Here is a 12,152-nt window from a genome sequence, read left to right on the forward strand (position 1 = left end):
CAGGCTTTTGGCAAAGCAGACAATTGAGGAATCCCCGATTGAGCAGGTCCCATAATAACCATCTCATTAGTAATGGCTCTTAAATCTTGCAATAATCTCCATTTACCATATTTCTTTTTAATGACAAAAATGGGAGTATTATAGGGAGATACGGAAGGTTGTATATGTCCCTCCACTAATTGTTGTTTGACCAGATCGTGGGCTGCTTGTATCTTTTCTTTAGTCAGGGGCCACTGAGGAACGCATACTGGTCTATCTTATTTCCAAGAAATTTTTATTGCCTCAGTGACCCCTTCTGAAAACCCAGTCCATGTCTATTTATTCCTTGATCTATTCGAATTGGTGCTGCTATACCTTGTTCTCCTAATCTTTTTTCTTTCCTGAAACCTTGTCTAGCCCTAATAGTGGGCGCATTTGGATTGATGTTATTTGTTAATATCAAACCTAATTGATCTAGGACATCTCGTCCCCATAAATTTATAGGAAGATGATCCAATACATATCTGTATACTTCCTTCACATCCTTCAGGATCCTTCCAATCTAATACCATTACACTTCTATGGGGATTAGATGCCACTCCTAGGCTTCGAAGCGTTTGAGTGGCTTGTTGTAAAGGCCAATGTTTTGGCCATTCTTGATGAGATATGATGCTAAGGTCTGCACCTGTATCCAGGAGCCCACTAAATTCATGTCCTTGAATATTTAGTTTTAGCATTGGGTGAGAATCTAAATTCAAAGACAGCATAGCCCAATCTACACCTGTGGAGCCTAATCCCCTGGAACCTCTTTCTATAGTACTACTGGAAAATTTATCATGCAGGCTGGGTATTATTAATAACTGTGCTATTCTATCTCCTGGTGAAATTACTGATATATCCTCTGGAGAACTAGCTATAATTTTTATTTCACCTTCGTAATTGGGATCAATTACCCTGGGACTTATCATAAGTCCTTTTAGCGTAGAAGAACTGCGTCCTAACAATAAGCCTTCTGTTCCTTGGGGAAGAGGTCCTTTTACTCCTGTGGGAAGATTTGAACTCCCATCTCTGGAGTTAATACTGCTCTAGTGGAGGCGCAGATGTCCAACCCTGCGCTCCCTCTGGTTGATCTGAAGAGAGATCTGATGGATAATGTGTCCTGGGCACTACCCTAATGGTGTTGCTGGGTTCCTCCATGGTGTTTCTGGGTTCCTCCAGTGCCCCGTACATTTGTGGTCGTGGGCCCCGGAGCATTGGACCCCCTGTCCGTTTTTTGGCAATGGAGCCTGATGCCTTTCTCCACGATATTGTGGATAAACACCTGGTCCTTGTCCATTTTTTGATAACGGAGTACCCTCTATGGTGGTTTGATAATGGCATTCATTAGCCCAATGTCTCCCTCTATGGCATCGTGGGCAAGTACCCGATATTCTATTCCTTTGATACCTAGCTTTGTTAAACCCTCCTCCTATGGGGCAACTCCTTTTAAAATGTCCTGTTTATTCACAATTGTAGCATGTTTTTGGCCTGGCATCTAAAGCCTGTTGTACTGCTGCCAAGACTTATCCTTGTTCATTAATGTTTCTACATAATTTAATATAAGTGTTTAAATCTTCATGTCTCCATGATCTAATGACCTCTCTGCAGCAACGATTTGCTTGGTCATAAGCCAGTTGTTTTATAAATGGCATTGCTTGTTCTGTATCCCCCAAAATTCTGGAAGCTGCTTGAATAAGCCTATCTACAAATTCAGATAGGTTCATTAGTTCCTTGTATTACCTTAGATAATTGACCTTGTAAATCTCCATGCCCCTGTAAAGTTTTCCATGCCCTAACCGCATTTACAGCAATTTGTGTGTATACTCCAGGATCATATTCAATTTGTTACCGTTGACCCTCATAAGGTCCTTTTCCTAACAACATATCTAGATTTATTTGAGGGTAACCGGCTGCTGCATTTCGCCTAGCTGTCTCCCTGCAAAATTCCTCATTGGCAACCTTCCATAACAAATATTGTCTTCCATTTAGCACAGATTTACACATACTAGCCCAATCTGCTGGCCTCATGTCCAAGTTGGTAATGGATTCGACCATTCTTACAGTGAAGGGTGCTTGAGGACCATAGGTTGTTACAGCCTCCTTTAACTGCTTCACTGTTTTGAAATATAAAGCATGGTGAATTCACTGCCCTCCTGCCTGCTCAAGTACAGGGCATGCTAATCTTTGAGGTCCTGGCTCAGGATCCCATCTATCAACTACGGGGGTTGAGGGCCACTCAGCTATCTCCATAGGTGGAGCTGTTGGTTGAATTATGCCCTCTGGTGATAGAATGGTGTTAGTAGCAGCCTCCTGTTGTAGCTTTTTCCCTAATAGCTGTTTCTCCTATAACCTTTCTTCCTCTAAGTTTTCTTCCTCTGTCTATCTAGCTTGAGAGACCTTCTCTTTTGCTTGATCTAAAATGTCTTTCTCCATTGTCTGAACCTCTAACAATTTACTTAACACTCTTTCAGTTTGTTTTTTACTAATTTCTAATCTGTTATAAAGATAACACAACCCAATAAGATAACACACAAAAAAAAAACTGAAACAGAATGAAACAAAAACGGAATAAAAAATCGTTGTATCAATTTTCCTATTTTCTTCACATGTGCATTTGTGGTCTATTTCTATCTCTTCCTCAGGGGCGAACAACTTCAAACATCGAGCCAACCATTTTTCCCAGTCTGCCTGAGAAAATTCTAGGGATAGGCAGCTTGAAACAAACACAAAACAAATCAAAACAAGAACACATTGTTTTTTAAAATGGTCACCCATTCTCTCGCCTTCCCTTAGGGGCAAGCAATTTCAATTACGACAAAGCTTCAGACATTCCCCGTACGGGCCACCAATTGCCGCAGTCTGGCTGGGCACAAATCACGATCCACTGAAGCAGGAACAAACTTTATTTTTGAACTGCAAGAAAAAACCTCACACACACTCCTGGGGAATTCTCCCGAATGCCACGTGGCTCATCCAGAAACCCCCAGCTGGAAATATCTCTCTGCGAAATCCCTCCTTCTGCACTTCCCCAACCAATGGGAACTCTCGGGGAATCCCCGGAAATCCCCATGAGAACTCCAAAATAGTGGGAGAACTCAAAAGTAGCGGCAGAGGCGGATAGTAATGCCTCGCCTGTCAATCAATACTGTTGGCAAAATGCCAGGAGCCATACAGACTCGGCCATGGCTCTCAGCAGTGAGGGACCTTACTCAATTTTACATGAGAAGCATTAATCTTAGAAATGATCAGCAGGACCTTTGCAGCTCATACTATAAACCACACACAGAATGCAGTGTTAAAAACAATGGCCATTTAATGTGAGAATATAGTGAGAGAGTTATTGTTTAATATATAATATAGATATATGTAATGTGAATGTATTATATATGTATATAGTATGTGGTATAAATGTGTGTGTGCATGTTTGACTACATACGTACATATTTTCCTATACATAGGAAGTAATTTTGCTGCTTAAAAATTGTTTTATGTATAGAATATTTTATAAGAAATAAAGTGTATATATATATATATATATATATATATACTAATATATATATATATATATATATATATATGTATAAAGTATATATACACATATATCAGTCATTTACATACTATGGTTTTTTGTTGTTGTTTTGGGAGTCTTTTTTTTGTACTGGAGATTGAATTCAGGGGCACTCAATGATTCAGCCACATCCCTAGCCCTATTTAGTATTTTATTTATGGGATAAGGTCTCACTGAATTGCTTAGTACCTCACTTTTGCTAAGGCTGGCTTTGAACTCTAGATCCTCCTGCCACAGCTTCCTAAGCCACTGGGATTGTAGGCATGCACCACCATATCTAGCTATTACTGTGTTTTATATAATGTTCTAAACAAAAATTATAGGCCCAAATTTATGATATTAAATTAATAAACATGCAGTCCTTCATTAGATTGTCCTTTCTGCCTGGCTGAATGTACTTTGTTAATATGGCCTTCTCTGTTGTACAGGCTACATCAGTCTCTGTGCTGTAGGATCCTCTGGTGCTCTGATTTCCTTTATCATATCAATGATGGCACACTTTTAGTTTGACAAGACCTGTGTCATATTATTCAACATATATACTATGATTATATGTTATTCTTTATTTTCAGCCCAAGCAGGGTCATCAAGAACCTTTGAATTCTGGGATCTCCCTAACAAAGCTTCCTTCATAGTAGTATTTAACAATATACTAATCTGGATATTGGGTCACCTTTCCAATCAGTATTTATATTGTGAACATTATTGTTCATATGAAAATATTTAAGCTCAGGTAAATTTTTCCATCATATGTGCACAAAGGAAAAATTGGGTGGAATCAACAAACCACACCCAAGCCTCCTCAGTTAAACCACACAGAGAGTCACATATTCTGCATAAATTGTACTTTTCTTAGCATGATTTTAAGTAGAAATTCTTTGAAACATTCTGCATGTTCTATTTTATTTTACCTGCTAACCAAAAGGAAAAAGATAAAAGAAAAAACTTCAAAACAATCATGATTCTTTTAGTCAGCTAAAAAAATTATTTTGAAGATGAATTAAAGATTGTTAGAACAAGTTCTTTTAAATGCCTTTCAAATAATCATTAATTCCAACATTTTGAATTTGAATTTTTCATTCAAAAATGGTTTATCTTTTTCCCTGAATCATGTTCAATTATGTTTCATACTTGACCTTTGCTATTCAAGTTTTTCTATCCTACAATTTCTCTAGCAAGTAATTACTTGATAAGACAATACTTAAAAGGTCTAAGGCATGAGACCTTTTTTTAAAAATGTGAAAAAAATCCTTTTGAATATATATAACAATCATTTATTTTACCTTCTATAACATAGTGGAAATACTATTAAACATATAGACTTGCATCCATGTAAAAGGCATGTCCCTGTTTTGTAAAAGAATCTGACAGACACCTTTTGATTTTTACTTGTCCTTTTGATCTACTTTTTGAGGGCTGTCTCTTACCTTTATTTCAGTTTTTGTCTAGAGCTTTGAAGTCTTGGCAACCAGATATCAGTGTCGTCACATTTATTATTTAGTACCTCGTTAAGATTCAATCCTTCCTTTCTGAAAAAGTCTACTGCCTAAACCTACTGGTGGAATTAGAGGCTGGAGTAAGGAACAAATCGGTGAATTAAATTTAGAAAATTCTTCACTTGAATCTATCAGTCAAAATCTCCTAATTTTCATAAATAGAAACTACTTTGATGTCAATGGAGCCCTAACTAGAGGGGCCTGTTTTCTGTTGTATTTCTAAAACTAAATAATGTCTTTCATGTGAAGTAGAAACAAAACATAAAAGTGTGAATAGCAAACACCTTAGATTTAGAACCTCATCTTTGAATGTCAAAGCAAGTCTACGTTTTTAATCGTGTTTCAGTTCAGGGCCTTTAAAATTGTTTCTTCACTGTAAGCTTGTATTTAGCCATTTAGTTAAAAGCCTTGTTCTTGTCTCACAAATATGTGTTTGAAACTCCATTAGATTCTGTTGTACTGACTGCAGAAACTTGAGGTAGAAACAGGTAGGCAGGGAGGAAAAGCATTGGAGCCAAGCACGTCTGAATTTGTACATTGATTTTATCTTTTCTAGAGGGTGGACTTTGTCAAGTAATTAACTTTTCTGTCTTTATTTCCTTATCCATAAGTCTACTTATCAATACTTACCTCATAATGTCTGGGGATTGAATGAGAAATATGTGTGGCATACAATATATATTCATTTAGTAGCAATCATTATTTTATCTGTCTTCAGGGTTGATTCTGTATTTCATTCATTTTTTGTAGTCAATCATTTCACTGACTTTAAAGAATGTTTGAAAATCAGAATCTCCTGATGTGTAATATTCAGTAATGAATAATGTAGAGTTATTTTCCTTATATAAAATTCTTGGCTCAATTTCTCATTAATGAAGTCATCCAGTTTTAAAAACGATCACAAATTGCTTGCTGCATTTGTATATTTTTAAATCACAAGGAACCATTTTTATGAAAGTCAACATGATTTAGAAGAAAATGGATTAGACCAGGCATCATAAGTCCTAATTTCAATTATGACATTTTCATCATATAATTCAAAGAATGATCTCAGATACTTTTTAAGTTTTTGGTACTGGGGATTGGATTCAGATCCTTGTAAATGCTAAGCATGCTCTCTGCTACCAAGCTATACCTCCATCCCATAAACATTTAATTTTAAGAGGCTTAAAACCATCAACTATAAAATATATCCTGCATAAATTATCATCAAGTTTGCTCCCAGCTTTAATGACTACTGTGTGTGTGTGTGTGTGTGTGTGTGTGTGTGTGTGTATGTTTACTCAATATAAATCCTGTTTGTTAATCATTTTTACTTTTAGAGCCTAGAACACTCTCTGGTCCCTAGTGAAAATGCATATATTATTTGTTTATTAAAGAAGAGAGGAGCAAAATGCAGAAAAGGAGGGAGAAGAAAGGAGAATAGGTAAGAAAGAAGGAAAAAAGGAGGGAGGGAGGGATGAAGGAAAGAAGGAATAAGAAGGAAAGTGTGTTTTGAAATCTTGCATAACAAAGACTCTTGCCTGTTTTCTAGGCCTTTCACTTAGGCAAATAATGTCAAAGGAAGATTTGGGCAGCTATTTGCTTTTTCCAATTTTGTCCCTTTTCCTTACATATGGAACAATTAATTTACATCAAGGTGCATCATTTCTAACCATTTAATAGCTGTTTGATCTAGGTTTTGCCATAATTTCTAAGCAATAACCAACATTTTCTTAAATAGCTAAAGGTTTTGTTTCTTACTGTTTTATTTTCTTGGTCCATTGTTTAAAGAGATAATATAATTTAGGGCCAAAATTTCTAAAGATGTTTATGAATTCTGTTCTCTTTTAAGAAAGACTTGGTCTTTTAGTAAGATTAAGTGAATATCTGATTCACCCATCTTGCAGAATGGACAGTCCTTTAGTGGAGTTCCCTCCAAAGGGACAATGGGTTCCCATAATGCAAACTTCATTACATGCAAAGCATGTTGTCACCAGAGTGGGTGACAGATGTTTGCTAACTATGACAGAATATGATGGCACCTTCTCTAACTTCTATTTTTCAGAAATTTAAATAATCTTAAATTATTAGGTGAAAGTTAAGGCAACATTTCCAAAGAAATTTAGAAGAGATGTATACGGTATCCAGGCAATTTCTCCTCCATGGTATACTCAATCTTGTATTTTAATTCTGATACCTCTAACTGAAATCCTTTCAATTGCTCTTGAAGTTAGAATAACACAACAAAGGGAGGTAATAAATACTTATTAAAAATGATGAATTTTCAGAAAATATTACATAAGAAAATAATTAAGAACATTAATTTATAAAATGAATCAAGAAAAGAAAGAGACAACTAACACACAGGAAAATGAATGCAGGCTGGAAAAGGAAGACTTTCTTAGAGATAAACATTCTCTTCCTTAATTGCTGTTAGAAACTTCAGAAATATTCTTTCTTTATAATAGTTTGTTAGAATTTAGGTTGACTGTTCTATGTGAATTGGTTACATGTACAAATTGGGGAAATTTTTTAAAAGAATCCACTGTGTTGATAAGAATTTAGTATATTCATATTGATTTTGCAGGGAAGAAGAGTGCTGAGAAAATGTTTTTCCAACTTCAGGAACCACTGCCATGGTTATTTGTTTATTTTTGTTTTGTTTTTCTACATTATTTAGGAGACCTTTGCCCGGTTATTTTTAAAAGCTGATATTTCAATCATTTCAAGGGAAGTGTATGCTTTTCTAATGTTACAGTAATTATCTCTCTTTCTTGGTGTCTATATTGGATAATTTATCCAACAAACATCTAATAAGTGGTAACTATTAGTGCAGACACTGAAGGAGGAAAAGTAAAAATAAAGGCCAAATTCCCACAATTTAACAGCTGATTTCTATGTGGAGAGACATAAAATCAATAAATACATACACAGCATTCCCTAATTGCCATAAAGAAAGAACATTGAAAGGAAAGGGCATAGGAACTGGAGGAATTAGTGAAGGATAGTTACTTTAAGGAGCATGATGCAAAAAGTTCTGACATATAGATAAACAAATATCTGAAACTGTGAGGAGGAAGCCATGTGGGTCCTGGGAAAAGAGTGGTTCAGCCACACAGAGAAGCAATTGCTGAGGCCTAAAGGGAGGGGCATGCTTGAGGTACCAGAGGAAGGACCTCTGGGCCACGCTCAGAGTTTGGCTTTTGTCCAAAGTGAAAGGGAAGCTATGAAAAGTCTTGAATAGGGAAGTAACAATCTATTTTCAGATTTGATGTCCTGTCAAAAATGGAATGTTGCTGTCCAAGAGCAACAAAATGTAGGTCAGTTAGGAGGCTATTGCCATAATCTTGGCAAAACAAGACACTAGCTTAGACCAAGGTGATAGTTTTGGGGGAAAACGTACAAAGAGGCTAAATTTGGGCTATGATGGTTTTTGCTGTAATCAGGGCCTTGGCTATTTAGAACCACTCAAAAACAAGAATGTGGGAGAAAAAGGAAAAAAATCATTTCATAGAAGGTACTAAGAACTGGCCAGATAGTGAGGAATTTCAGAATAAGTCCTCAGAGAAAGCAAAATCCCCAAGACTTGAAACAGGCCATTTATATTGCTTTGACTCAGGGCATGTGTGGGGCCAGTGAGACCAACTGACATGATGATGGACTCCCAAGCACAGGGTAGAAACTAATGACAGGGGCATCAAAAGACTAGAGTAAAATGAGATAATGCACATAATTAGTAGAACCCAGGCATATTACTCTAGGCATATTTTTACCTAGGCATAATACTATAAACTTGGCCCAGAAGTAAATTCAACGCCTCTCACTCCCAGGGGATGAAGCATAACAGAGAAAGAAGGAAGGTGGATAATCCCAAGTCTCACTTGAGGTGTTAAAAATAAATATACATTTTAAACTAAAAGGATTAACTCATGATTTTGTTTATCATATGGATATTAGTTGAAACTTTGGAGTTCTGGGAAGAAATAATTTCTTCCTCTAAATTAGAATTCCAATGGAAATTTTCCCTATATGAAAAAAAATTTCTGAGGAAAATATGGCTATTTCAGTGATCAAAAAAAATTTTAACTCTTATTTACTTAACATTTTAACTAACATGATATTTAGTTTAATATGATACTTTGGAAATGTTTTATAATTTTAAAATATTGCATATGACAATTTTGAAGGTTTTGGAAGAATAATATGTGACATATTATTCTAATCTAAGTATGTATTATTCAATTTTATTATTATTAAGTTAATTTATATAAGAAATTATATAAGATGTGCTATTAAATCTACTTTTTTAATTTATATAAGGAGAAAATATTTAAATTTCTAAATGAATAGCTACATATAATTCTGATCACTTAATATTATTAAAATTAGAAGAGAGAGCTTCATTCCTTCCAGTTAAAAGGAGTTGAAATATGTATTAAGTGCTTACTTTCAGTAAGACATTGTCTTCAGTTAGGAAAATAGGACCATTGAAGACTATTTTCACAATGGTTGTTTCAGGTTCTGAGACTCAGAAAATTACCTTTTTTTATTGTCTGAGATGAATGAAGTAAGAGTACTGCAATTACAGGGCTAGAAATCAGAAATCATAAAATAAATATGCACTGCATGGTGGTACATGCCTCTAATCCTAGCAGCTCAGGGGGCTATGGCAGATTTATCACAAAAATTTCCACTTTGGTTTTCCATGATTTTAAGACTTTTTTTAGAGTTTGTTTATTTATTTATTTAATGACAGCTGAATGCATTACAATTCTTATTATACGTATAGAGCACAATTTTTCATATCTCTGGTTATATACAAAGTATATTCACACCATTTCATGTCTTCCTACATGTACTTTGGATAATAATGACCATCACATCCCACCATCATTTCTAACCTCATGCCCCCTCCCTTCTATTCCCACCCCTCTGCTCTATCTAGAGTTCATCTATTTGTCCCATGCTCCCTCTCCCAATCTCATTATGAATCAGCCTCCTATATCAAGGAAAACATTTGGCATTTGTTTTTTGGGGATTGGCTAACTTCACTTAGCATTATCTTTTCTAGCTCCATCCATTTACCTGCAAATGCCATGATTTTATTCTCTTTTATTGCTGAGTAATATTCCATTGTGTGTGTGTGTGTGTGTGTGTGTGTGTATATATATATATATATATATATATATATATATATATATGCGCTATCTTTTTATCCATTCATCTATTGAAGGGCATCTAGGTTGATTCCACAGTTTAGCTATTGTGAATTGTGCTGCTATAAACGTTGATATGGCTGTGTCCCTGTAGTATGCTGTTTTTAAGTCCTTTGGGTATAGACCAAGGAGAGGAATAGCTGGGTCAAATGGTGGTTCCATTCCCAAATTTCCAAGGAATTTCCATACTGCTTTCCATCTTGGCTGCACCAATTTGCATTCCCACCAGCAGTGTATGAGTGTGCCTTTTTTCCCACATCCTGTCGGACATTCTGGCTTCCCATTTGTTCTCAGTGTAATCAACTTTCTAATTTCAGAAACAGGATGATTTTACTTTAAATGCTCATCTAAACATGATCAAGCCCAGCTTTGAAGCCTCAATACATTTGCATTATTTTAGGATAAAGTTTAAAATCCCTAATGTTGCTCCTAACATTCTCCAGCCCTTATGGAAACCAAGCACTTCTCTATGCTCTAGGCTGCCACCCCTTGTTCTCTGTGCTCCAGGATACTGGCTTCCTTCATTCTTAGTATGTGTTTCTAGCTTCCTCATAGCTGCAGCTCATTCACATTAGTCATCTTTCTGGACACTCTTCCCCATCCTTTATCCTAGCCAACAAGATCTTACTCATGCTTCAGCTTTAGCTTATACTTCACGTTCTCTTAAAAAAGCATTCACGACACGACCCAGAATAGAACACATTTCCATAGCACTCTGAGTTTTTCTCATGCCTGTAGTTACTGCCGCACGCGTTCGGCGAATGGGCCGAGTCCGGCGGGAGACGTCGGGATTAAAAAAGACACAGGAGTCCGAGGTCCTTCATCCAGGGGGAATCAGACTTTATTATCTCGGCTCATACTTATATATTTCTTTCAGATAGAATGGAAAGCCACTAGTAGGCGGGAGCAAGGAGGAGGGGAAAACAGGTGGTTCGTGTCGACTCATAATGAGCTTTCAACCAGGAACCTTATCAGACCCAAGCAGGTCAGGGCATCCCCACATGACCATTACAGGCTGAAATAATATGAAAACAGACACCACAAATCCTTCAAGGCCTTGTGAGCTCCTTCAAGGCCTTGTGAGCTGGCCTCTTTGACATGCACAACAAGAAACCAGGGCTGGATCCAAGCCCTGGGGGCCGGGGGGAGTCCGTGCCAGCAGTTCTCCCTCTTTTGTTTGTTGCACGTCAAAGGGAATCAAGTAGCCCCTGTCTTAGGTCGTTCACTGCCCTTACACTGCTTACCCGTCTTTGGGGAGGCCCCATTCCCCTGTCTTAGGTTGCAGTGCAAGCGTGAAAGTTGCCCGTCTCTGGGTACTACAAGATCAGCTTGTTGTTGCCAAGGCATTCGGTGGTATCTATTCAGCCAGTCATTATTAGGTCTTTAATTGGTTCCGGTTCAACAGGGCATAAAGTCAGAGGAGAGGAATAATAAAATAAAGAAGAAAGAGGGTGAAAGGAGGAAGGCATGAAACAGGGATCATTGTAGAAAAATCATCTTCGAATCGGTCGGAGACAAACTTCAGCAAAATCATCCTTGGTTTGTAGGCGTTGATAATGAACCTGTATTGGCTTAGAAGTCAGAATGTTAATTTGTTCTTTAATAAATTGTGTCACTCTCTTAACAAGGCAGGGGCCTACAGCAGCTATAAGAAGGAGACCGAAAAGCGGTCCCATATTGTGAGTGGCGGCATCTGCTTTAGCATTGCCTTCCGCCAGAGGCCCAGGAAGCTCTGAATGTCCTCGGATATGTCCAATGAATAAAGGATCTCGTCTAGCCCAAACAAGAAGCTGAACCGTTTGTAATTGTTCCATGATAGTAGATTGCCTGCCAATATAAGGGGCTGTTTCAATAACTAAGGCTAAATTGGCA

Source organism: Spermophilus citellus (assembly GCF_964194105.1).
Source record: "Spermophilus citellus genome assembly, chromosome: 11".
Lineage (NCBI taxonomy): Eukaryota > Metazoa > Chordata > Mammalia > Rodentia > Sciuridae > Spermophilus > Spermophilus citellus.